The sequence below is a fragment of the Cervus elaphus genome, chromosome 31, assembly GCF_910594005.1.
Source record: "Cervus elaphus chromosome 31, mCerEla1.1, whole genome shotgun sequence".
NCBI lineage: Eukaryota > Metazoa > Chordata > Mammalia > Artiodactyla > Cervidae > Cervus > Cervus elaphus.
The window spans coordinates 27,642,635-27,669,392 of record NC_057845.1 but is presented as its reverse complement, the minus strand read 5'-3'; the positions used below and the strand labels follow the sequence as shown (position 1 = coordinate 27,669,392).

Here is a 26,758-nt window from a genome sequence, read left to right as displayed (position 1 = left end):
TTTATTACATGACAATTACTATAGGTGTTTTAAAATATCATTTTTCACTCCTCTGTACTTCAAAATTGAGGTAATTTAATGTTCTGTCACTGGATCACATCATATGGTATGTTGGTAAAGGAACACATTACCACTTCCCTGATTACTAAACATATTCATTAGCAAATTTCACTATTACTTTCATCATGTGTATTTTGTTATTGCGTTAAAAATAATATTGTGAAAAGGGGAACTATAAGCTTCACTAATCTTCCAAAGAGATTGTTAGTTCAAAAGACATATAAGATCTGGTTTCCTCGGTGTGTATGCCCAGGAGTGGGATTGCTGGGTCATATGGCAGTTCTATTTCCAGTTTCTTAAGAAATCTCCACACTGTTCTCCATAGCGGCTGTACTAGTTTGCATTCCCACCAACAGTGTAAGAGGGTTCCCTTTTCTCCACACCCTCTTCAGCATTTATTGCTTGTAGACTTTTGGATAGGAGCCATCCTGACTGGCGTGTAATGGTACCTCATTGTGGTTTTGATTTGCATTTCTCTGATAATGAGTGATGTTGAGCATCTTTTCATGTGTTTGTTAGCCATCTGTATGTCTTCTTTGGAGAAATGTCTGTTTAGTTCTTTGGCACATTTTTTGACTGGGTCATTTATTTTTCTGGAATTGAGCTGCAGGAGTTGCTTGTATATTTTTGAGATTAATCTTTTGTCTGTTGCTTCATTTGCTATTATTTTCTCCCAATCTGAGGGCTGTCTTTTCACCTTGCTTATAGTTTCCTTTGTTGTGCAAAAGCTTTTAAGTTTAATTAGGTCCCATTTGTTTATTTTTGCTTTTATTTCCAATATTCTGGGAGGTGGGGCATAAACACCGAAGAAACCAGATCTGAAAGAGACACGTGCACCCCAGTGTTCATTGCAGCACTGTTTATAATAGCCAGGACATGGAAGCAACCTAGATGCCCATCAGCAGATGAATGGATAAGGAAGCTGTGGTACATATACACCATGGAATATTACTCAGCCATTAAAAAGAATTCATTTGAACCAGTTCTAATGAGATGGATGAAACTGGAGCCCATTATACAGAGTGAAGTAAGCCAGAAAGATAAAGACCATTACAGTATACTAACACATATATATGGGATTTAGAAAGATGGTAATGATAACCCTATATGCAAAACAGAAAAAGAGACACAGATGTACAGAACAGACTTCTGAACTCTGTGGGAGAAGGCGAGGGCGGGATGTTTTGAGAGAACAGCATCAAAACATGTATATTATCAAGGGTGAAACAGATCACCAGCCCAGGTTGGATGCATGAGACAAGTGCTCAGGGCTGGTGCACTGGGAAGACCCAGAGGGATGGGGTGGGGATGGAGGTGGGAGGGGGGATCAGAATGGGGAATACATGTAAATCCATGACTGATTCATGTCAATGTATGGCAAAAACCACTACAATACTATAAAGTAATTAGCCTCCAACTAATAAAAATAAATGGAAAAAAAAAAGACATTAAGAAACCCCTCTACTAAAGGAGCAAAACCTCTGGTAAATTTTAGACCCTTAGTGATGACTCCTCACCTTTCTGTGGTACTTGAGAGTTTACAGAAGACTTTCATGTACACTGTTTGTCTTTGTTCTTAATTTTTTTTGTTTTTTGGTGAGACTAGTGGGAAGGGCTGTAGGAATGGTCCACACCTGGTGTAAGTAATAAAGAGCATTTTCTGTACAGAATTTAAAACAAAAGCATAACTGGCTAAAAGTATCCTATTTTCTATTATAACCATACCTTGGCAATTTTAAACAATATAGTAATAAGATATTCCAAAACAGACCCCTCCAAAAATATCTTTTGTTCTAAGTTCTAATCAATTTCTGTGATTATAATTGCTTATGTTATTGTCACTCTATGGTTTCATGGATAACTGAGGAGTTTTCTTAATTGCAAGCTATTAGAACTCCATTAGGTGTTAATAATATATATGGAAGCTAAAAATGAGCACACTTTAATCTTTTAATAAACATTGTAGTCAACATGGAAATTGATATAAAGAAATCATAATTACAGAGTTAAAATCCCAACACGCCCAAACTCAACTACATATAAATTAAGCTACATGTGTGCATTTCAAGATGAAATATGTAGTAGTTCAGAAATGTCTAAGCCTACTTTGGGAACATGTTTATGTTTCTGACCCCTATGATCCTAAACATTCCTGAATTCAAAAGTTGATTTAATGTAAACAATTGCAGCTCAGTGGGGATAAAGTTGAAAAAAAAAAAAAGAACTTGAGTTACTTCTGTCATTCTCTTGGAGTATTTTTCATTTTATGATTATTATCAAAAACAAATTTGTTCTCTAGAAAGAAAGGGTACAAAAATGATCCACTTCTGGTGTCAAGTACACTGCACTGAGACAATTTCTGGTGTTATTATTTCAGGTATTATTTTATCTGATTTTCTCAGTGGTGTTTATAATATCATTTTAAAACATGTCCAAAATCATCTAGTGACTAAGGAGATGACCTTCACAAGAACCAAGTCCTCAGATTTCCTAGACAAGTGTTCTGAGTGTTCTTTATTCTCAAGATGTTAATTACCTCTTTCATGGAAAAAGTGTTTCATGGTCAGATAAATTTGGAAGATGCTATGTTACACAAATTTAAGGAGTCTTTTAATATCAGTATGCACTCTAAATCTTCAATGGTGGAGTGGGTTGGTATCTCCCAAACTAATTTGAATCACAGATTTTTTGCTGTGTGTTCTAAAAAGCATACTGTAAGTCTAACTTAGCACCAAGCATGAAAACAAAACAAACATTTGAGTGGCTCCGTGTGCTTTTACTTAAAGTAGGACACTTGTTTTGGATCTATTTTACTAGATGAGTCTACCTAACAGTCCCTGAGTACTTATAATGTACTTCTTTAAGAAATTAGCATTTGTGTTTTCAAAAAAAAGAAATTCGCATTTGTGTTTTCATGCAGTCTTAACTCCCTGAGATTCATGCAATTATACCTCCAATTTAGAAATGGGGGAACTGAGGATTATCAAGTTGAAGAGGTTTGTCCAGTGTTAGAGGCATATATAAGTGCAAATATTACTGCAATATTCAGTTCAGTTCAGTCACTCAGTCATGTCTGACTCTTTGCGACCCCATGGACTGCAGCATGCCAGGCTTCCCTGTCCATCACCAACTCCCAGAGTTTACTCAAACTGCTGTCCACTGAGTCGGTGATGCCATCCAACCATCTCACCCTCTTTTGTCCCCTTCTCCTTCCACCTTCAATCTTTCCCAGCATCAGGGTCCTTTCCAATGAGCCAGTTCTTTGCATCAGGTGGCCAAAGTATTAGAGGTTCACCTTCAGCATCAGTCCTTCCAATGAACACTCAAGACTCATTTCCTTTAGGATGGACTTGGATCTCCTTGCTGTCCGAGAGACCCTCAAGAGTCTTCTCCAACACCACGGTTCAAAAGCAGCAGTTCTTCGGTGCTCAACTTTCTTTGTAGTCCAACTCTCATATCTGTACTTGACTACTAGAAAAACCATAGCTTTGACTAGACAGAGTATATGTTGGCAAAGTAATGTCTCTGCTTTTTAATATGCTGTGTAGCTTGGCCATAACTTTTCTTCCAAGGAGCAAGCGTCTTTTAATTTCACAGCTGCAGTCAACATCTGCAGTGATTTTGGAGCCCCCAAAAATAAAGTGTGTCACCGTTTCCACTGTTTCCCCTCTATTTCCCATGAAGTGATGGGACCAGTTGCCATGATCTTAGTTTTCTGAATTTTGAGCTTTAAGACAACTTTTGTCTCTCCTCTTTCACTTTCATCAAGAGGCTCTTTAGTTCATCTTCGCTTTCTGCCATAAAGGTGGTGTCATCTGCATATCTAAGGTTATCTATATTTCCCCCGACAATCTTGATTCCAGCTTGTGCTTCCTCCAGCCCAGCGTTTCTCATGATGTACTCTGCATATAAGTTAAATAAGCAGGGTGACAATATACAGCCTTGATGTACTCCTTTCCCGATTTGGAACCAGTCTGTTATTCCATGTTCAGTTCTAACTGTTGCTTCCTGACCTGCACACAGATTTCTCAAGAGGCAGGTCAGATGGTCTGGTATTCCCATCTCTTTCAGAATTTTCCACAGTTTATTGTGATTCACACAGTCAAAGGCTTTGGCGTAGTCAACAAAGCAAAAGTAGATGTTTTTCTACAGTTTTACTGCAGTCTAGAAAGTCAGATTTCACAGATTTTCAGTTTTGGCATTCATTGACGGGGCAAAATTCACTCTTTGCTCTGTCTCCACATGGACTTTTTCTTTCTGTGCATTTTCTGTGTCTGTGTATCTCAAATCTTCTACTTTTTCTTATAACAGCATCAATAATTGGATTTAGGGCTCCCGTCAAATTTAGGTTGTGTCTAATTTAATTACATTTCCAAAGACCCTCTTTCCAAAAAGGTAATCAGATTTATGACCTGGATATCTCTTGGGAGATACAGTTCAACCCACTCTACAGAAAAATAAGCATGTATTTTATCTATTTGCTAGCTTATGCCTTGAACACACCTCTCCTACTCCTAATACATTTCCCTAATCTCACTAATCCTTAATATTCCTTTAGATTTTTGGTTAAAAGTTACTTTTCCAAAAAGACCCTCTATAATATAGACTAGATTAGGTGACTCACTATATGCTGTAGGCCTTCACACCCTGATCCTTATAACTATTTGTTGCATGGTAACCCTCTACGCCTATAGTGTCCTTTCCACTTTCCCTCTCTTCTCTCTGTGAGTCTATTGCTTTTTGTTATATTCACTAATTTTATTTTTTATGTGCCTCATATAAGTGATATCATACAGTATTTGTCTTTCTCTACCTGACTTAGTTCACTTACCTTAATATCCTCCAAGTCCATCCATATTGTTGACAATGACAAAATTTCATTCTTTTTCTGTGACTGAGTAGTATCATTCCATTATTCCATTATTATTCCATGATAGATGTATATCTATGAGCATTTAGGTTGCTTCCATATTTTGGCAACTGTAAATAATGCTGCTGTAAACACTGGGATGAATATATCTTTTCAAATTAGCTCTCTCTCTTTTTTTTAAATAAAACCCAGAAGTGGAGTTGTTAGGTCATATGATAGTTCTACTCTTAGTTTTTTGAGAAACCTCCAGACTGTTTTCCATCATAGCTCTTCCAATCTACATTCCCATCATAATGGGAATAAGCAGCATAAGAGTGTGTCCTTTTCTCTACATCCTTGCCGGCATTTTTTATTTGTGGTCTTTTTGATGATTGCCATCCTGGAAAAGTTCTTATCGGTTCTGTTGTGAACTTGTATTAAAAACACTTCTATTTCAGAATAAAGTAGATCAACCAAAATGTAGTACAAATTATCAACATTTATGAAGCACTAATTATCTTGGGGAATAAAAAGTATATGTTATTTTCAAATATTCTTACAACAATTATACAAAATTATTATTTCTATTTCATAAATAAGAAAACTAAATTAACTGTAGTGAAGAATGCTGCCCAAGGCAAGTTCAGTTGTGTGGCACAGTTGATATTCAAATCTGTTTGCTGTTCTTCACTTCAAACTCATGATGTACATGCATGTTACACCTACTTTTCTTCTCCAATTTTGTAAATCAAGTGTATGCCATCCTTCAGTAATTAGGGGAACCCAGAGCAATCCTTGGGTTTCCCTGGTAACTCAGCTGGTAAAGAATCCACCTGGAGTGCAGAAGACCCTAGTTCGATTCCTGGGTTGGGAAGATCCCCTGGTTCCTGGCTTGGGAAGATCCCCTGGAGAAGGGATAGGCTACCCTTTCCAGTATTCATGGACATTCCTGGTGGTTCAGATGGTAAAGAATCCTCCTACATTGCAGGAGACCTGGATTCGATCCTTTGGTTGGGAAGATACCCTGGAGGAGGGCATGGCAACCCACTCCCATATCCTCACCTGGAGAATTCTCATGGACAGAGGAGACTGGCAGGCTACAGTCCATGGCGTCACAAACAGTTGGACACGACCAAGTGACACACACATATAGTGGTCCTTCTTGAGTTTTGGTTTGTTTCTTTTTGGCCTTTGCTTGATTGATTTTATTTCTTAGAGACCCACCAACATCCTGGCCACTTTTATCTAATTAATTCACTCCTGGCTTTCTGCAATAAAACCTAATTGCTTGTCATTATTCCAGTATCTCAAATTCAAATTATTCAATATGCTGCTGTCAGATTAATCTACCTGTCTGACTTTTTCCTGCCATTTAATTTTCCTGTTTTATAGTTTTGCCCCAGGATGATATCAGGGAAGTTCAAGGGCTTCCCCATGCATAGTAAGTGAAAGACTGAAATAGGTTTAAGGTCTGTCAAAATCCAATTCCAAGTTCTTTCTACATCATACTTCCTTTTTGGAGGCAGGAATTGGTATTAGTCTTTCATATACTTTTCCAATGCTTCACATAGTATATGGTTATTTTAGTACTCACTAAATAAATGAATAAATGTTGTTTTCCTTCACCCTCTTTCTATTTTGACTCTACTTTGTACCTGGTTTATTTTCTCCCCAATTTCAAGTTTCATTTCCTTTTTCAAGCTTGCCACCTTATAAAAAGCTGTCTTTCTCTTAATGACTTGTGACTTACCTCTAGTAATTAACATATTTAATTTCTGTGAATTTTAGGGCAAGGTAACTGCTAAAAGCATGAACTCTGAGCCACTGTTAAAATCCCACTGTGTCATGTGATTTGGAAAAATTAATCTCTCTGTCCTCAGTATCCTCAAATGTAAAATATGGATTATTATAGTACACTTCTCACAGGATTTGACACAATAAAGAAAGAATGTTCTTAGCATCAGACACTGTAGATTCTATACCCACAGCAGTGAGTAAAATCAGTGGAATTTCTTTTTTCATGTAATTTTTAATCTGTGGCTTAAATATTACTGGATTTTTTATACATATTTGTTTTATGATTTTTAGGTCTGCCTTTTCATCAATATTTTAAACCTCCAGAAGTATCACAGAGTCCAGATTTCACTCCCAAATGTGCTTAGCACAGTTGGAGGCATGTAATAGGAATGCGGTCAATCCTTTGCTTGTTTCTGCTGGTGCCAAAGTGAAAATTTTATGGTCTCCCTAAGGTTCCCCAGGTCAGTATCCACTGTAAACCCTTCTTCCCCAGGATCCTCTTGCCTACTTCTAGAAACTGTATTGTTTCTGAGATGCCACCCCCATTTCTAAGCGCTCTAACTTCTTCACAAAGAGTGAACATTTGCCTTCAAGTAATTATTTCATTTTTCTCACTAGGGCCATATGTGTCTTCTGTGAGCCATGCGCTCAAATATTTGGCTGTTTTTATTAGCCATTCTTTTTTTTTTTTTTTTTTCTTTTTTAGGCAGAATAATTCCCATCCCTTAACCTTTTCTCATATTAGAGTTTCCACTCTTCTAGTCATTCTGATCACCTCCCTCTTTTCGTTGTTGTTCAGTTTCTAAGTCATTTCTGATTCTTTGTGACCCCATGGACTGCAGCACATTAGGCTTCCCTGTCCTTCTCTTACCTCCCAGAATTTGCTCAAACTCGTCCATTGAGTCAGTGATGCCATCCAACCGTCTCCTCTTCCATTGCCCTTCTCCTGCCCTCAGTCTTTCCCAGAATCAGGGTCTTTTCAAATGAGTCAGCTCTTGAGAGTCCCTTGGACAGTCAGGAGATCAAACCAGTCAGTCCTAAAGGAAATCAGCCCTGAATATACTTTGGAAGGACTGATGCTGAACCTGAAGCTCCAATACTCTGACCACCTGATGTGAAGAGCTGACACCTCCCTCTGGATATGGTCTAATCAGTTCCTGATATAGTCTGACTCCTGAAAAATAAACTGTTTCTGATAATAGATATTGACCGAAATAATACAAATAATAACACTTTATTCCTCTGCATTAATCAATAAACCTCCATTTAAATGAGTTAAAATGTTTCTGGCAAACATTAAGAGATATGCCATAGAGTCATTTATCAAACCATTAGTCCCGCCTAAGTGTCTAATGTCTGAGATGCCTCATTACTCCAGGGTCAAACTTATTGAGAAAGACACATGGAGATCCATTTGAATCTACACATTGTGTCCAAACATCACACTCCCTGTCTACAGATTTACTATATTGTATGGTAGAAATCCTTTTTGACAATAATAATTGACTTCATTTTGCTCTTGAATAAAACTAGCTCATTTAACTTGTGAAATAGGCTGTATTGATCTTTTTGTCATTAGAACTTAAAGATACAGTCTTATTAGGCTTCAGTCAGTGCTATTTGTCTTTTAAGAAATATAAAGAGAACAACAACTGAAGTACAAGTGAAAAGAATTACGAATAGAAGTGACATATGAGTTTGAAATAAGATGTATATGGCCATGTGTATGATCATGTTGAAAACTTTCTTTAAAGGAAATGTAGATTTAAAAGTGACATGTTTTAAATGTCAGTAATTATAGTCTGAATTCTTTTAAAATCTGTTTTCTTATAAAAATATGTGCTTTTTAGGAGTACAGACTTTGTGAAATATATGTTCATAGCCTTCAGCAGCACAGACAATCTTTTGGACACAGAAAAGAGAAATTGTCATTTTAGAAGGATTTGGGGGGGTTTTCAACCTTTTAAATTAAGAGGCAAGTCTGGTTTCTTTCAAAGAAGATTGACAATACTAATACCAATTCATTATCACATGTATAAGCTGCCTAGAACTAAAATTGTTTAAAAATGACCAGATGAAAAATGAAAGAGAAACCTAGCTTCATTGTTGTAGTTAATTTTTGGAAGCTGGTCATTGTCTCTTAAGGAAAAGTTAATGAGGGAGTAAAAGCTCTTTTTTTTTTTTTTTTAAAAGATAATGGCAGACTTCTGTCCCAAAGGGCTTCCATGTTCCAAAAAGAAATAATCCAAGATTTTAACTCTTTTGCCATGTAAAAGGATTTAGATATATGAGGCAACATTTTCTCATGACTTCAAAGAGTTTGGTCATATAAATCTTTTTAACAAAAGAAATTCCAGGTCGCATTGATCAAAAATCATTATAAATTTTTAGAAACAGTGTAAGATCAGGATCACAATGGAATTTGAAAGCTATCATATTTGATCATTGATGATAAATAATGAAAATATATCATAAGAATTGATTTAAATGAATTCTAATTCTCTCAACAGGTATACTCTACCCAGCAGTGACAGTAAATATTTAACTTGCTATTAAAATAGTGATTTATTTAGGAATTCAAAAAGTTGCCAACTTTAGCATTTGAAGCAGAACAACATGGAAACCCTGTAAAGTTATTTACTGTTACAGATAAAAAATGCAGAACCAACAAAATAAAGGAAAGCATCATTAAGAAATGAAATTGGAAGACATAAATGACTGTGTTTGAAAGGACCTTATTTCATGATAAGTTTGAATGGAGAGAGTTGAGTTTAGAGATCCATCTGACATTATAGGAGACCCATTGTTAAAATAGAATATTAGTATCATTCTTTGATTCATAATACTCATCATTTTTACATATATAAACAGGTAATAACTTACAGTATTTTCATAAAAAGTGACTCAAATAATACTTATTCAAAGAATTTATACAACTGGAAGAAAAACTAGTTGGTTAAGTAATTTAACATATGCAACCTGTATTCCATGTATATATTGTTTAAAAGTCAATTCCAGTTTAACCAGCATTCTCTGAGGATTCTGCTTTCTGAACTATAAGAAACATGTCACATTCTTTAAGGATTAGGGTCTTTGTCTCCTCTGCTTTCTAATCCCATAGAGGTGCCATGAGTCTACAGCTGCTTAAAGACTCTGGTATGTGATTAAGGCCAGAAAAGTCGCTGGGGGATTAGAGTCATGTGCAAGGCACCTGTGCTCCATGGACAGAATTCATGGCCTCTGGCTGTAAAAATGTTCACCCAAAGTATTGATCACAATCCTTTCCTCAAAAAGCCATATCACATCAATGAGAAAAGAAATAAAGTAGATTGATTGGAGTTTGTCAGAATTATATATTTTGGTGTTTCAAAGAACATCATCAATAAAGTGAAAAGGCAACGCAAATAGTGGGAGAAAGTATTTGCAAATCCTATAATTGATATGACACTTGTATCCTGAAAGTTTAGCAAATATTATAACTCAATAATAAAAGATAATTCAATTGAAAGATGGGTAAAGGATCTGAACAGACATGTCTCTAAAGAATATAATCAAAGGCCAATAAGCACATGAAAAGATGTGTAACATCATTAGTCATTAGAGAATTGCACATCAAAACCAAATGAGATACTATTTCACACTCAGTAGGATGGCTATAATCAAAAATTCAGATAACAGCAAGTATTAATGAGGCTGTAGAGAAATTGAAACTTTTATACACTGCTGGGGGTAACATAAAGTAATAGAGTTACTTTGGAAAACAGTTTGACAGTTTCTCAAAAGGTTAAACATAAAGTCTTCAAACAACCTAGAAATTCCACTCTTAGGTATATATTGAAGAGAAATAAAAACATATGTTCATACAAAAAGACTTGTGCATAAATGTTTATAGTAACGTTATTCATAACAGTTAAAATGTGGAAACAACCAAAATGTTCTTCAACTGATAAATAGGTAAATAAAATAGCATATATCCATATCACATTTCAGGAAGCAATAAAAAGGAACGAAGAGCTTGACATATGCTTAACATGAATGAACCTTGAAAATATTATATTAAGTGAAAGAAGCCAGTGAAAGACCTTAAATTTTGTGATTTCATTTATATGCAATGTTCAGGAGAGACAAATCTCTAAAAATGGAAAATAGATTAGTGATTACCCAGGTCAAGGGGAGTTAGGAGAAACAAGAAGTGACTGATAATGTATTTGTGTTTCTTTCTGGCATATAAAAATGGTAGAAAATTGTGGTAATAGGTGTACAATTCTGTATAATAATAAAAGCATTGAGTTGTATAATTTGAATAGGTGAACTGTACATTTTATGAATTATGTTTCAATAAAGCCATTTTTAAAAAGAAGCTATAGTATTTTCAGACAAACATCAACTACTTCAGTATTCCTTTGATAAGAAGAATGATTAAATATGGACTGAAGAATCATTCACTCATTATTTTTTGTTGTTCTTTTGGCTTCTTTTGCTTTGGTTAATAGATTCTTCCACATGCTAGGAGTAATAAAGTTACAGTCTAAAGTTGGCTTCAAGCTCTGCTATGTGGAAATAACTTATCAAATAAATAGTTACATTTTACAAATAAATTACTTTGTTTCTCTTTCTTTTAACTGTCTAAAGTTTCTTCAGTGGGAGAGGAAGTCAGGTAACTTGAGTAATCATTTATTTTATTGAAGCTCATTGAAAATATGTTGACAGGGAATAGAAAATAGAAAAAAAGCCAAAATATAAAAAGGACTCGAATCGTTCTCTAACAAGAAATAACTTGTAAATCGAATAACTTGACATAAAGAAAAGTCTATACCTTAAACAAGTTAAAGGACTCACAAATCATTTCTGAAGTATAAGAATAGTGCCTCTATGTGTACTGTATGCCATATATGCAAATTCTAACTTTGATAGCTGTTCCAGTGGTAACAGGATTTGCAACAGATTTTCATTCATTCATCCACTCACTCATTCATTAGATTCTGAATGCTAGCTACATATTAGAATTTGTCAGACACACGAAATACAGAATGATTAGGGTGGAAATCCTAATGCCAACATGTCAGATTTCCTAAAGTTACATGGAGTAGATCTTACCTTTGAAGAGTTATATATTTCTATCATGGGTTTCCCTTGTGGCTCAGCTGATGAAGAATCCACCTGCAATGTGGGAGACCTGGGTTCAATCCCTGGATTGGGAAGATCTGCTGGAGAGGGAACAGCTACCCACTCCAGTATTCTGGCATAGAGAATTCCATGGACCGTATAGTCCATGGAGTCGCAAAGAGTCAGATACGACTGAGCGATTTTCACTTTCACATATTGCTTTTATAGTATATGGGTAATTTTATTTTCTTTCTAAAGTTGCTTCATTGCCTGGTAATTCTACAAAACTCTTTGGATTTACCAACTGTTTAAAAGATCATGCACATACAGCATTTGTTGCATCAGTCCATATCCTTAAGTTGTTATTTTTTAAATGTTTATTTATTTTCGGCTGTGCTGGGTCTTCTGTGCTGCTCCGGCTTTTCTCTGGTTGCAGAGAGCAGGGTCATGCAGTGCATGACCTTCTCGCTGTGGTGGCTTTATTTTGTTGCAGAGCTCAGGCTCCAGGGTCTACAGGCCTCAGTAGTTAGAGCTCACAGGTTCTAGAGCTCAGGCCTGGTAGTTGTGGTGAATGAGCTCAGTTGCCCTGTGGCAGCTGGGATCTCCTTGGATCAGGGATCAAACCTGTATCTCCTACATTGGCAGGCAGGCTCTTCACCACTGATCCAAGGAAGTCCAAGTTATTATTTTTTTAAATCTGCTTTATGACCCAAGGAATATAACAAATTATTAACAGTTTAAATTTTCCAAAAGTTCTTTATAGTTATATTGTTTTTATTTGCTCATGCTTTCTTCTCTACTAGTGTACGTAACTTATACATATGTTTACCAATATAATATCTGCAAGTGTATCATTTGCTTCTTCTACTCTACAATATATGCATAAATATTTTCTAAATAGCTACAGTCTTCAAAATTATTATTTTTCTTAATACATAATAATGGCTTCATTGACACACCATCATTTATTTCATTAGAACCTTATTTTTATTAATCATAATCATTTATATTTTGATTAAAATAATCACATTTTCACTTAGTAAGATACATATATAATACACAATAACATATTTATACATAATATAATATACTTAACATATACATATACACTTATTACATATATATTTTGCTTATTTTGATGTCGATTCCTCACGTAGAGGAAACGAGCCGCCCCACGTGTGCCACTCACGACAGAAGCCCTTTTTTATTTTGCTTATCTTGAATTATTTCTTTAGATCAAATTCTTCAAAATTCTTGGGACAAAGCATAGAAGAATTTTTATGGCTTTAGAAAGATGATATTTCACCACACTTCTTTTCAAGATGAATGTACTAATGCACTGGCAAAAGGATAGATAAGTTCCCCAGTGCCAATATTAGAATACTCTTGCTATTTTTGCATGGTATCTTAGTTCTAAGAACTGGTGTTTTCTGGTTAGCTATTGCTGTTTAATAAACTATGTCAAAATTCAGTGGCTAAAAACAATAGACATTTCATTATATCCCACAATTTTGTGGCTGAGGATTTCAGGTGGGGCTTGGATGGGTGGTTCTTCTTTTAGTTCATGTGGTGCCAACTGGAGTCGCTTTGCACACTTGGCAGCTGGGCAGAGAGGATATGTTAATAGATGAGGCCCCAGGCAGCTTCAGTCCCATTCTGGTGACTTGGTGGGGACGGCTAGCAGACTGTGTTCAGCTGTGCTCTTCTCCCTGTTTCCCTATTTTTACGATCACTTCCTTTGGGAAGTCTCTCTGGTAGAGTTGTCAGACTTCTTACATGGCAACTCTAAAAGTCAAACTTGGGAATTGCTATTCACCTTAAAAGTAGTTCTGGATAGTGTGTGTCATTTTTTTCCCCAGTCTTATCGGTCAAAGAATCACAGACCAGCCCAGAAGATAGAGAAGGGAAATAGATCCCTCACTCTCCATTGAGTGTCAGAGAATTTGTGACCTTATTAGTATGATGATAAAGTAGATTTGGGGCTACAATCTAGGTCAACAAAAACTGTAATCAGACTAAAAACCTTTTAAAATGTGTTTTTATTTTAATTAAGTGATTTGATACAATGCTTTTATCTCCAGTAAACTCAATATGATTTTGTTAATTCTATATTGATTTCACTATAGCTAAGCTGAGCAAATGTGGGGTTAGTATTTTTCTAACTATCCGATTTAAATATGCTATGGTAACTAAAGCAGGTGAGGTTGCTATTTACATTGTTGTGTGTTAGTCATTAAAAGATTGTTCCCAATTAGGTTTATAAAAGGCTAAATTTAAATTTTCTGCTTGGTTCAGAAAAATCAGTGCAATTTTTAAGTGCTTTGTCTGCTGTTGTATTCTGAGTTCTTTTTTAGGTCTATAAACATTAAGGATCATTAGACTTCCACACAAAGGCATCTCATTTAGTCCTAAATGTTGCTATTTTGAATTTAGAAGCATTTGCTTTATGGCTGTATATTTATTATGCAATCACATCAGAACCCTGTTCAACTCATGAAAAGCTTTTCTTCCACTTTGGAGAAAGTGTGTTAGATGGGCAGTAGATTTTCTAAATAGGGCCACATGTTACATGGTAAATTTTAAACACATTTGGATATTTACAGTCAGTGTTACAGCAGAATTACCATGTAATAATGGCAAAATTCTTAGCAAATGGGGAGGGTATGTCAGATTTATCAGTGTAAATCTAAATTATCAGCGTTCCTGTTTCTTTCCAGCCAGACACATTTTTAAAGTGAAAGATAACTAGACAGAGTACTGTTTGTATTTTCTAGGGGTAAGAATTAGAATTTATAAGAGGAACTGTATCTCAAATAGTCCTGGATTTCTGATCAAGATGAATGGTTAATTTTATTTTTGTCACATTCATACATTACTTATCACTTCTAAACAAAAATGTGTAAAAAAAAAAAAATAAAAAAAAAATAAATAAATAAACAAAAATGTGAAAACCTAGGTTCGTTACTAATGCAGCTTTATTCATTTTTAAGTATTTACATTTTCATTGTTAATAAGCAGAATTATAGCAATAATGAATTCACTAACATTTGCTGTTTTTCTCCGTAGCCAGATTCTGAATCACAGAACCTTACTTTATTGTTTTATTCCTCTAACATGTTATAAGAAATTTTGTAATTTCTATTTCTGTTTAAAAAATGAATTGCATGTAATAACAAGTTATACAGTCAATGGTACCCAAATGTAGAGTATTTTATTGTGGATTTATTATTCAAATATATATAATCTGCCATTGTCTAAAAAGACATCTTAAAGTATTTGGGGCTCAATTCAACCAGCTTTTTGTTAATTGAAAGACTATTTTAAAACGATAGTAGTTTTAGAGAAGAAATACATGTAAATAGATTAATAAGGCAGTGGGGGAAATTGAAGCACAATGATTTGGTAAATTATAAAAATTTTAATTATATATGGCCTGTCCTTGTCTTTCTCATATAATCTTTTGTCAGAACTAATTTCACTTAATCTGTAGTCAACATGTGAAGTAAATTAGGTGCAGGGATAAAAGAACTTTGAGCCGCACAATTAATACATTTGACATTAAAAATATATATATACCATCATTTTCTGTAGATAATAATTATTTCCATTGCTTCTTATATGACTCTGAAATCATTGCATAATGCCTATTGATTGCTTGATAATGTTTTCAAGATAAATGTGCTTGTATTAATTGAGCAACTACAAAATGAATAAAATTAAGAAGGGGCAAGGGAGCATAGGGAAAATATCTAAGGTAAGGTATATATTTTCCCCAATTATTAAAGTATAAATAGGATGCCTATTGATAGCTTTCTACTTCATAGAATAATAGCATAATCATAAGAACAAAAATTCAGTTCCTTACTCAAAGAATATTTAATTAAATAAAGTTGTATGTGGTTTTATAAAGGCCACCAGAGTACAAATTTTTAGTTCTTAGAGACGATAGTTTGTTTAAACTTATTATTGTTTTCCTAGTAAACAACCTACAAGAGAATGTTTTATCTGAGTTTCAATTTGAATTTTTTTTTAAGTTTTATTAAGAGTTTTACTTCAGATCTGATAAAAATGATGAGGGCTATAATAGCATTTAAAGTATTATGATTATTATTACATACTGTATTACTCCAAGGGAATTTCCTGGTGGCTCAGATGATAAAGAATCTGCCTGCAATGTAGGAGACCTGGGTTTGATCCCTGGAAAAGGGATTGGCTACACACTCCAGTATTCTTGCCTGCAGATTTCCATGGATAGAGGAGCCTAGCAGGCTACAGTCCATGGGGTTGCAAACAGTTGGATAGGACAGAGCAACTTCCACTTTTTCATCCTACTCCAAGGTTCCCCAGCCCCCTGGGCCACAGACTGCTACAAATCCTTGCTCTGTTAGGAACCAGGTTGTACAACAGAAGGTGAGGGGCAGGCAAGTGACATTTCAACAGTTTTTAAAGCCACTCCCCATCATTAGCATTACCACCTCCTCTCAGATCAGTGGTGCTATTAGATTCTCATGGGAGTGCAAACCCTAGTGTGAATTGCCATGTGTGAGGGATTTAGGTTGTACACTCCTTATGACTTATGAAAATCGTCTTGAAATCATCCTCCCTACCCCCGCAAATCCAGGGGAAAATTGTCCCCTGGGAAACTGTCCCCTAGTGCCAGAAATGTTGGAACCTGCAGCCTTAGTCCCTTGGTACTGCTGTAACAAAAACCATATACTGATTGGCTTATAAAAAAAAAGCAGAAATTTGGTTTTAATAGTTTTGGAGGCTGAGAAGTTAAAGATGAAGGTACCAGCAGATTTGGTGTCTGATTAGAACCCACTTCCTTATAGACAGCAGTCTTCTCACTACAACCTCACATTGTGGAAGGGGTGAGGGAACCCTTTGGAGTCTCTTTTATAAAGTCACTTAATCTCACTCATGAGAGCAGAGCCCTCATGGCCTAATCACTTCTCAAAGGCTGCACCTCCTAATGCAATCACCTTGAGGGTTAGGTCTTCAATCGATAAATTTTAGGGGGATGAAGGCGTTCATCCACTGCAGGTACTGAGCACTTTCTACTTATTATCTTATTTTTCTTAAATAACTCTCTAAAATATTTTAGTGGATGATTGTTAATTAAAATTAAATCTCCCAGAATCACAAATTACTAATAGGTAGAGCAATGATTCAACCCGATAGTTTGCTATACTCAATACTATTTGTTTCAGTATAACTCATCTAACTATAACATCTTCAAAACATTAGATATATATGATTGAGCTGATATAATCCAGTAAACATGAATTACTAAGAAGATAATTGAATAATATCATCTCTCATAATCACTGAATTTTATTAGGAAAGACTACATCTGTATTTAAACATATAGCTTCCAATTTTTGTAACAACAAGATATACAACTTAAGAATTAAATCTTTCTATATATACTTGTTTTCTTAAGATTTCCAGAAGTGAACTTTTGAAAACATTTTGAAACTCACTTTCAGAATTTTTTCAGAAAATTTGTTGCAATACTAATGTGTAATATGTGAAACAATACATATCTTAGAATCTTTAGTCAACAATTGGTTGTTCCCACTTAAAAATCCATTTTTATGGGTGAAAATAGTTTTTCTAAGTGCATTTTTGATGACTAAAAAAGATATTAATTATCTTTACTGTAATACTGTGGAAAAGTTGAATGTGTATAATTTTTTTCTCGTTTTGGAAAACATTGAGTATTTTATTGGTTTGGTTTTCACAGGGTTTTTTTTTCTTTTTTTTTCCATGTGAATAATATTAATGGGAATTCTCTGGCTATTCAGTGGTTAGGAATACACGCTCTCACTGCCAAGGGCCTAGGTTCAATCCCTGATCTGGGAAACTAAGATCCCGCAAGCCTCATAGCATGGCCAAAAAAATAATAATAATGATTAACATTTGGTTGTGCTGGTAATGTCACTCCCCACCCACTGTGAAACTATCTTTCACATTTTTTCCTATGGAAAATTTTTACAGTGTCTTGTTTTAATATTTCTACCTTTTGTGTAATGGTTAGATAGTGCTATTTTATCTCTCTCTATTTGTATATATGTATAGATGGATAGATAGATAGATTTCTTACATAACTTCTTATTGTCCTTTCTGCTCTTTCTTCTTTTTTGACAGGATAAATCTTTAATCCCCAATACTTGTTTTTGAAGAGCTGTGTTTTTGTAGTCCTGTGAACCTATGATACTGTTATAGCCATATTCATTTTCAGTACATATGGAACCTAAAATATAGCTATCCATTTTTCAAGCAACCTTTCAGAATGGATTATTCTTTGAAATCTTTCATGCTCAATCTTGTAACACAATAATCTGAGGAGAAAGACAGTGCTCAGTTGTTCAGTGATGTCTGAGTCTGTGTGACCCCATCGACTGTAACCCACCAGGTTCCTCTGTCCATGAGACTTTGCAGTCAAGAATACTGAAGTGGGTGTTCATTTCCTTCTTCAGAGAATCTTCCCATCTCAGGAATCGAACCTGCATCTCCTGCAGCTCCTACATTGGAGACGGATTCTTTACCACTTAGCACCACCTGGGAAGCCCAGGAGAAGGTAGAATGGGGTTTCACAAGACTAGTTGTTTTGGTTTCCTGAAGGAGGAACATTGGTAGGCGAACATTTCTGCAGTACCTTACTTCCACACCCACTGCAGTCATATTGTGTGGTCAACTCTATCTCTCTACTCATGAACATTTCCTTCACTTTAGCGCTAATTAATTTAATCATGAGGAAACTGTATTATCTTGTGTTTATCCCCTTTCACCTTTTCCTCTGTGTAAAGAAGCAAGAAGGTTTTTTATTGTTTAAACTAACATGAGAAGATGCATTATTTTCCTCCCTCTGAAGCCTCTTAAATTCTAGATCATCTAGTTACTCTTTTCTTCATGAAGATTTGGGTGGGACAGAAACCACAATTCATTTTTTTCTCAAGGCCCAAATTGCAAGCCGGTTCAGAGCTGACTTTAATCTCCTTCTCCTTTCCTTTCCCTTCCCACGTGGGAGACAATGGTGGGTGGTTAGCATTATGTTGAGGGCATCTGTGCCAAACATCTGACCTAAGAAGATGAAGGAAAGGATATAGGATTCATTCACACACAGACACAAACACACACACCCACCAGGGTTTTATTTGATTTCATCTTATCTCACAATGATCTTCATAATCATATTTTATAATAAAAATACTACTTGTAAGTGAAAACAATAGTTATAGCTAATAACATACCACAATAGAAACTGACTATACAATTTAATGATTCACGTTAAACTGGATAAAAGTAGTACTTTGCAAAAAGAAAAGTTTAATTGATGAGTGCCCATTATTTTTAGTTTGTTTATACTGAGGATTATGTGCTTCAAATTTTAATATGCCTGTAACTGTATGCCTTGAACATCATGAGGAAAATTAATGGCTCCCTGCTGATTCTTCCAAAGTAAACTCAACATTGGAATCTGTGAATTTATGCTTTGAGAATCTAGGCACTCAGTGTTAAGTACTTGGAGTTAAAGTCTTTGGAGTGGAAATGCATTAAGCCATTATTTGTGGGGCATGAGAAAAAATTAACTCTGGGGGAAATATTTACCTGAAGGGATAGATATATAAGTAGCAGAAAGAAAATAGAAAAGGAAGAAAATCCCAACATAAGGCAGGAACATTCCTGGAGAAATCTTTGTTTTGTGGTAATTCCAGAGTAAGATTTAGAAACTTGAGCATTATAAATATTCAGGGGAGGAAATATTCACATGGATTAAAATGGCATGTAATCTTGACATAAAAATCACTAAAGCAACTATCTAATACATATTGTTGAGTGCTCACTAGGGGTTAGACATAATTTTCTAACTTGGGCAAAAGGTCTGAAAAGTAAATCTGAGTGAGTATTGTTGGTAGTTGTAACTGATTTAGGTAGAGAAAACTTCATGTCGATTCTTATTGTACTTTTTGTGCAGTAAACTTACTTTACTTCGTATAGTAAACAGCTGAAAATGGTTGAAAACAAGAAATAGCAGAACAGAATAGAACGAATGGCCATAGCTCTCCCTCCTCCCCTCTTTAAACTATACAACCATTTTCCATGCCTTGTCTCTGCCTCTAAAAAATACTCCATTGCTGCCTGCTGAATTTTTGTTTGACATGCTGTGTTTGGGTAAAACAGTGACTTTCTTGTTTCTCAGTAAACATTTTGATGTTTTAAAGTAAGTTAGGCTTGCTGTTAAGTCAACAGAGTGAGCTAAAAGCCTCAGAAAAATGCTTGAAGTTGTATCATCAAAGGGCTTTTGATTAAACTGTTATAAAGGACCCAATGCTTGACTGACTGTTCAAGGCCATCTTACTTTTCCATTAGCTATATTTGAACATCTCATTAGTATCTCCTATTTCAAAGGGCAGTAGAAATTAAAGATCACACATCAAGAGAATCACACTGTAAACCTATGGTCAAGCAGATTTCAACTTGTACTTATGTAATACAGGAGCATGAATGCAAAAAAAAAAAAAAAAGTTTAGGTGTAAGAAGCTGAACTAGAGCTCAGCAGGTGATGCCTTCAGGAGAGAAAAAAAAGACATAAAGGTAAGTGGAGTGCTATTTGGATGTCTTTGCTTCTGACGTAGGGATGGGAGCTTAGTTCCATGAAATCTGTGGACATTTTACAGAATGTCATGTTTGATATCCAGCTATCAACAGCACAGCTATATTTATGGAATGCTCAAATGTGAGCCCTTTTTTGAATAATTTGAAATTATCAGTTGTTATATATATACAGGCATTATAGCAGAAAAACCTCACTTTTGGACTCAGTCCTTCAAGCAGTTGTGTCAAGAGCAGAGAGAGTCAATGCATAGACTTTGGAGATTTGATTTTAGCAACTCATGAAGCAAATAGCTCTTCCTGGTATCTATGATCAAAATGCAGGGAAATGACTCAGAGCCCTGTAGTTTTTGAAGTAATTACAATGATAAATGTAAAGGAATTACAGGTGAGTGTTTAAATGTCTCTTTCAAACATTTCACTGGTGAAATAATTTACCTGTATTTTAGAACCTGCTTTTCAATAAATCCGAAATTACTCTTAGCATCTATCCTTGAAACCACTCACCTTACGATTACGACATTTTACTTTTCTTTTAAGAAGAGTTGCATTTCTAGTCTTGTAAAAATATACACAGGAAATGGCAGAACAGTCAAGCCATCTGGTCCATAATGAGCTGTGTTAACTGAAAAGTAAAGATTGATGTTAAATGTTGCACTTCACCTATTTCACAGAGGTGAGTGTTAAATCTCATAGTCTAGCTTCGGGCCCTACTTTTTGTGCTATAATGAGTCACACTAAACAGCAACACTGCTTGTTCTGTTGCAAAAGTCTTCTGTGTGCATATTTTAGCCTTTTTTACAAGGTGTGAATTGAAACTCAACTCGCTGAGAAGTTTTTAATAACTTCAGCCAATTAGGTAATAAGAAAAGATATTCAGAGTGAGCATATTAAACTGTAATCCTCTTGAAAATAGGATACTTAGAATGTTCCCTGAGAAACTCTGACAAATCTCTGAAAACTGGCTTTGATGACTTTCCCCAGGGGTGTTAGCCAGGTTTGACTGACGTGTCAAAGCAGGAAAAGAAAAGGGACATTCTGGTATCTTTCATGCTATTCAATAGATTCTATGTTTTACTTTACTTTCAGTACCCCCCAGAGCAATCTGGGCTTACCCACTTCTAAAGAGCATGTTTTAGTTGAACTATTGCAACTGATTTTGAGAGAATCAATCTTTAAATTGAAACTGATGAAAGAAATGTAGAACTAGGTGTGATGAACGAATGTGAGATAATGTGAGTTTACAATAAAAAATAATCAAATAAGTGAGGGAAAATTCCAGGATGAACAAATTATCCACTTTGTAATTTTCTCAGGCATTAATTCGGAGAGATTATAGTTTCTGACCACTGGTGTGTTTTTTTTTTGGTCTAAATATGTATTCTTCCTGTTCCTTTGAATGACACCTCCTTATCTCACACTAGAACATATTTACTAGGAATTTGAAGCTGTCTGCCAACTGATAGACAGGGTGAATAAATTGCTTCTGTGTATGTAATATTTGCATTTTTATTTTTTTCCCTCAGTTTATGGCTACAAATCAAAGTTCATGCCAAATGTAGTAGATTTCCCTTGTTAACATGAAGTAGAATAACTGAACGAACAATCATCAAAACATAGTATGTCAAGTAAAAAAAAAAAAGCCTTGCCAAATGAGTAGAAATAGACACTTATAGCACTTATTTTACTGTCTTTATCTTTCAGTAATAGCTTGCTGCCATATTTAATTTTTTTTCCTCATGTAATGGAAATCGTTTGCAATTACTTTTCTAGTTTGTCCTAAATAGTGTACTCTCTAAGGCAAACCGTGTTTCATATTTTGACAAAATAAGCTTAAATATAGTTAAATAGACTAGAACGTTCCTCAGCAAAATACCTTACTTTTGAAAAGTCAACTGGACTTCAGATGAGTGTCAGACTTTTTTCAAAAAGTCATATCTCACTCCAGTCACATACTCCCATTTGCTCAGACTGATTAGGTACTAGGAGGAGTTTCTATCACATCGGAAAACTCTAAAAGAGGCTATGCAGTTAGAATCCATAGACACTGGGAAATCCATCAGTCACTGCTGCTGTGGTCTGATCCTTCTTCTTCCCTGACGTTGTCTCTCACATGACTGATTTGTTTCTGAGATTTACTGCAGTCTTTTGAGCGGTTAGCTTGCCTTGTTCTTGAGTACTTATTTCCTCCCGGTTTCTTGCTCTGGTTTGGTTTCTTCCTTTGGTTTGGTTTCTTCCTTTGGTTTGACTGTCTCTGGGTGTGATCTGTTCCAAGTTCCAAGTTTACATTTCTCGACTTTTGAAATGGGTATGAATCCTGAACAATTCTTTGAAGCCAGTAATGCTGTCAGTTTCTAAAGTTCTTTCCTTGTGGTGACCCACACTGTCTTTCCTCTCAATGACTGTTAAACTTCAGTATGCTCAAATGAAGAGTTTAAAAACATATAGTTTAGGGACTTCCTTGGTGGTCCAGTGACTAAGACTCCAAACTCCTAATGAAGGGGGTGGATTCAATCCCTGGTCAGGGAACTAGATCCCACATGCCACAACTAAAGATTCCACACGCCGCAATTAGGGAAAGGTCCCACATGCCACATCCAAGGTCAAAAATCTCACATGTCACAACTAAGACCCAGCACAGCTAAATAAATAAATATTTTTGAATAAAACATGTAATTTAGAGCTACAACCCCAAAGATTCTGTGTTAAGTGGTCTGAGACGGATCACCAGAATCTGTGCTTTGACAAAAGTGAATGATTCTGTGATCCAAAAACTGCCCTATGAGAAGCATCATTCTCTTTTTTGTTGACACTCTATTCCCTTATGTAAGGAAAATGGAAGAAAAGTTTTAGTTATTTAGTCCATCATGGTGACTGATGAGTCTATTGGCAATGCCAAGTGGTCCTTTGAATTTGATGGCAAAGTTTTGCTTAGTCTAGAAGCTGTTAGAATTAATTTCTGTAAGAGCATCATGCAGCCTCGAGGTCTCACCCTGAGACCTTTGAGAGAGGGGCATGGTTTCACAACTTCATGCTGGATACTCCAGGCACCTGTTCAGCTGCTGCTTCTTTGCATTCTTTGGGAAGTCAAATTCAACCTCTGTCCATTCGTGTATAAGTATATATCCCCTGTCTGCCTGTTGCATTCTCTGTTACTCTCTGGTCTCTTCTCTCTCAATATTCCTTCTCTCTTTACACAGAACCTTCAAGATTGTGGAAAACACTAGCCTGAAATATACATTATTCATGAATAACTTTTGTTTTATGCCCACAATAAAAATATCCCCCAGTACTAGAGACACATATCCTGGATGTGTGTTTGGAAGGAATATAGGAGGAAAAATAATAAAGTAGATAAAATATACACTCATGTGATATGTATTTAAGGAAAAATCTAAGTATTTTCCCCATAAAAATCTTCAGGCATGTAAAGTCTGCATGCTTATTAATGTCTCTGTTTTAGACATAATTAAGTGCTTTTACTTTTTATTTAGGTAATTTAATATTTCAGTTATTCTCATTCAATACCTACTGTGAGCCAAGTGCAGGAAGAAAATAAGCAAAAGGAAGATGCAATTTACATCTTAGTGGAAGTTAGGTTATAGAAGTGGTGTAGATGTTAACCAAATTCTGAAACGTGGTATGGTATGGAATGTGTGCTCAGTCATGTCTGACTCTTTGCGATCCCATGGACTGTAGCCCACCTGCCTCCTCTGTCCATGGAGTTTTCCAGGAAAGAATAATGGAGTGATTGTCATTTCTTTCTCCAGGGGACCTTCCCAATCCAGTGATGGAACCCACATCTCTTGCATCTCCTGCGTTAACAGGTGGATTCTTTACACTGAGCCACCTAGGAAACCCACAAATTATCATACAAAAAATGTAAAATTGAAAATATTTTGTATTGCACCTCAACCTACTCACCTCCCAAAGCTTCCATTTCCAAATATCACATGTGGGATTAGGGCTTCAAGATATAAAAGGACACAAACATTTAATGTCTAGTGTATCTTTAATCCAATTGTTATGCTTGTGTGTGTTCAACTCAAAAAATTTACATTATGCTGTAAATCTCATTGTTTTCTCCTGTGATTTCACTCAGTGCTGTTTTCAGTTATAAGCAGGCTATCATATGTGTATCTAGACCACTGCTTCATTCTGGTGCATGGTGTTCCATAGTAACCATCGCAAATACTTTTATTATTCAGTTCCCTAGACAAACACAGATTGTCCCAACTTTCCACTAAACACAGCTGCAGTGAATACAAACATACGTTTTGGTTTCCTACAAATTGACATAAGAACTTTTCTGTGGCAGAATAGTTCAATTTAGAGCATGTACATAATACATCTCACTTAATATATCCAGAAAGCTTTTTATAATAGTTATACCAGTTTACACTCCTACCCGCTGTGCATAAGGGTTTTAATCTACCTATACCTCACTAACGTGTGGTGAGGCTTCCCTCTTTGCAAGCTGACGATTTGCGATACATTTTATGTAGTATCTCTTGTTTAAATTAACAATTAACACTTTCTTGATTACTAGAGGCCTTGAGTGCCTCTTCATATAATTATTATTCATCTCCCTAAGTAAGGTTATTTATCTATAGTGTTTCAAAATTTTATATAAAGTTTCCAGTATTTTCTTCAGTGATTAAAATATAGTTTTAATGAAAATTATGTGTTGATTTTAGATATTGTAAACATTTTCTAATTTTTCAGGAATCTGATATTTTTAATGGACATATAAAAATATGTCACATAAGGTATATTATAGGCTATAAAACAAGGGATTGAAAAATTGAAAGAGTGAAAATAAAGATCTGGAATGCATAACTTTCATATTGTTGGGGGAAAATTCAGTATATTCAGTTGAAAGGAGAGTATTTTAAAAATTAATAGAAAATACAAGTTAATTTGTACAAAGGTCCTAGTATAATGTCTGACATAGATTCAGGGTGGAATAATTGCTAATTTATTCCCTCTTTCTTTCATGTGAAAAAAGTAATTTCTAATAATCAGTGGACATATTTTGATCTTCAGTTTTTATAAAAAAGGAAATTTGGATTTTTAGAGAATGTTAGAGCATGAAAGATTATTCAAAGCTGTGGTTTTCAAACATATTAGTGGTTATTGACATTTCTTACATAAACAATTTTATAAAACTTTAATATATTGAAGAGATAAAGGATAGTATTTTCTTAATAAAAAGAATCAAGATGAGAATTTCAGTGTTTAATATGCCCTGAGGTGCTTTAGTCTGTTATCCCAAACAAATTAATTATCCAATATGCTTATATTTGTATGAAACAGAAGTCCAACTCAGTTGGCCTAAGAAAAATAAGTAATTCCTATATCTTAAAAGTCTTGGAGAGGTTTTCATTTTTCAGACTGGACGTGTCCAAGAAACTTGTCTCCATCTTGCCATGTCTTTGCTCTTTATTTTCCTTCTTCTTCTTTTCTTTTCTTTTTTCCCTCCTTTTCCTCCCCCACTCTTTATTTCTTCCTCATGCTCTTCCCCTCCTTCTTTCTTCCCTTTTAATCCATCCCTCCTTTCCTGTTTCTGCTGGTTCCATTCTCAGGGAGAGTCTTCCTGACTTACAATCATTTCTATTTGAAAACCTAGTAAAAGGAGCTTGACATTCTCTCTCAACACTTGGAAAGTCTTCAAAATGATATTTAATTACCCCTAGTTGGTCTGGCTTGGATCAGACACCCATTTTTGAACCAGTCATCTTTTTTCAATAGCTCTACTCACAAATCCATTGGGAAGATTCAAGTTATAAACTAATTCTTGGAGTAGAGAGTGTTTGCTACTCTGTGAAAGGCTTAAAGGAGAAACTATGAAGTCATTTGCTTGATATATTCACAGTCCAGACATTGGGCTGTGTATTTATTCACAACCCAAGACTTTGAAGTCAAATTTTGGGTAAGTTTCTTAAACACTCTCTTCCTCAGTTTCCTCACCTATTAAATGAGGATGATAATAGTACCTCATGTGTTTTGCAACATACCATAAACATCATATATATGTGCAAGACTTAAATTTAGTAGCAACATGGACTTTTGTTTAAAAACATTATTACATCTTTTTTAAAATGTAGGTTTAGGCTAAATGTGTTAAATGTTTATGTATTTATCTTCAGTTTTTGAATGACTTTCATTTTCTTGATATGTAGATAGAACTAGCTTGTACATTTTATATCTCATTAAGACACTCAAACATATCTTGATTGAAGAGACTTATATAGTTATATCCACATTTCTATTGTTTCATTGATGTATGCATCATCTGATATTTGCTTTTTTTTAAACCGTGTTTTC

At 35.1% G+C, this 26,758-nt stretch overlaps 1 non-coding gene across 1 annotated transcript; it reads right to left on the bottom strand.

Moving 5' to 3' along the window:
• Positions 1-12,886: 12,886 nt before the first annotated feature.
• On the bottom strand, positions 12,887-13,017 carry LOC122687620. Its single transcript, XR_006339190.1, has one exon. It is a non-coding gene; the product is annotated as a U11 spliceosomal RNA (small nuclear RNA).
• Between the last annotated feature and the right edge of the window lie 13,741 nt (positions 13,018-26,758).